This window comes from Mauremys reevesii, linkage group 1 (assembly GCF_016161935.1).
Source record: "Mauremys reevesii isolate NIE-2019 linkage group 1, ASM1616193v1, whole genome shotgun sequence".
In the NCBI taxonomy this organism is placed as follows: Eukaryota; Metazoa; Chordata; order Testudines; family Geoemydidae; genus Mauremys; species Mauremys reevesii.
In genome coordinates this window covers 189,136,076-189,138,331 of record NC_052623.1, presented here as the reverse complement: position 1 = coordinate 189,138,331, position 2,256 = coordinate 189,136,076, and positions in this window count along the sequence as shown.

Genomic DNA, 2,256 nt, shown 5'->3' with positions numbered 1-2,256 from the left:
CCTGTTGGGCAGAACAGCTGTTGACTGTCCAGTTCCTTTATTATGACAGAATCATTCTTTTGGTTGAGAAATAATTCAGCCAATAAAAAGCATTGTTTTTTGTTTTTAATCCAAAAGCACTTCATTAAAAACAAAAAGGATTTAAAAATACAGTAGATAAATCTATCATTTCATATAATTCCGTCTCCTCATTAAAACCTGTCATTCAAGCTTTTATTAAAAAGTCTTCCAATATTACACAGTTCTGACTCCAAGCTATTCATTTCCTGATTTTATTCTTTTACATGCTGGGTCAGCCCAGCCAGTGGTCCTGTAATTGGCGCTCTGCACTGGAAATTGATGTTTGCCTGTCATGTCTAGTTCTTCTTGCCCTGTACTGGGGCCTGATGTTAGGGTGTGTTTGTGTGTGAGAACTCTGCAGCACCCCAATCTGCCAGAAGTCAGAAAAATCAGGTCACGGCTTTTTCTACTCCTCTTTTTCTACGCCTCCTGATTCAGTTGCCAAAGGAGGAGGAGGGGGTAAGTAGTTGTCTCCATCTCCCCTCTTTTTCCACTCCCCACCCCACCAGTTATCTAAGTAACACATGGCCAGCCAACGAGTTGCAGTACTCACATGAGATGCAAAAACCTCAAAAGAGTGAGACCCCAAGCAGTTGCTTACGCTGTTGTGCTTTCAGACAGTCTTAGCACTTTATTTCATTCTGCAATGAGCCCACCACACAACTAAGGAACCATGTTGATGGGCTGCAAAAAGAATTGCTCCAGTGACATCCAACCTTGCATATTCAAAGCCAATGTGCTGAGAATCATGCAGGCTGGTACTGTTAGCACAGCATGTACATGGTCAAGGAGACAGTCTCAGCTCACAGAGACGGACAGTTCACAGCTTACATGGATAAGACAGAGGAGGTTACTCACCCTGTGCAGTAACTGACGTTCTTCAAGATGAGTGTCCCTGTGGGTGCTCCACTCCAGGTGTTGGTGCATCCCTACGCCTTCACACAGAGATTTTTACAGTACTCATACCGATCATGCACACACAGAGCCTCCCCGCCCCCGAGTGTACCTTAATAGTATGCGTGCATGACCAGTCTCCTCAGTTTCTTCTCTACAACGGAGGCTACCCCAATTCCAAAGTAGAGGGGAGAAGGGTGGATAGTGGAGCACCCACAGGGACACTCATCTCGAAGAACGTCAGTTACTGCACAAGGTGAGTAACCTCCTCCTTCTCTTCTTCTTTGAGCGATGTCCCTGTGGGTGCTCCACTCCAGGTGATTTAAAGGCATGGTACCTCAAGGAGGTAGGGACTTCAGATTTGGTAGGAATGCAGTAGATAATACAACTCTGCCTAATTGTGTATCAGAGAGAGGGCCTTGAGTAAAGGTACAGTGCTTAACAAATGTGTGTTCAGAAGATCAAGTGGCCACTTTACAGATGTCAACCAGGGGAACTTTGCGTAGAAAAGCCCTGGAGGTAGTCACTGATCTATTGGAGTGAGTTTGGATGCCAGCTGGAGGCGTAACTTTCTTTATCTGATAGCACAGTCAGATACACTCAGAAATCCAGTTTGAAAGTCTCTGGGTAGAAATAGGTGTCCCTTTGGAATGCTCCGTGATGGAGACAAAGAGTCTAGAAGAGTTCCTAAAGGGCTTGGTTCTATCCAAAGAGAAGCACCAAGCCCTGCGTACGTCTAACGTATGCATTGTGGATTCAAAAGAGTTTGCATGTGGTTTAGGAAAGAAGGTTGGTAGGTGTATCTGCTCATTGATGTGGAATGACGAATGCACCTTTGGAAGAAATTTGGGGTGTAATCGAAGGGTAACCTTGTCCTTAAAAAATAGTGTATATGGTGGGTCCGCCACAAGAGCTGCTATTTCTCCTGCCCGTCTGGCAGAGGTGATTGCCACTAAGAATGCTGTTTTCATAGAGAGATATAAGAGGGAGCAAGTGGCTAGGGGCTCGAATGGTTGTTGAGTTAAGCAGGTTAATACTAAGTGAAGGTCCCACAGAGGGGTAGGAGGTCTGTCTGGGTATAGGGATTGGCATCCTTTGAGAAAACGCTTGGTGACTGGATGAGCAAAAACAGAGGTATTGTCGATCTTGTCATGAAAAGTTGTAATAGTGGCTAAGTGGACTTTGATGGAGCTGAAAGAAAGGCCTGATTGCTTAAGGTCTAATAGGTAGTCAAGTATGAGCAGAAGAGGTGCAGAAGTAGGAGGAAGTTGTTTAGTTGAACACCATTGTGTTAATCGCTTC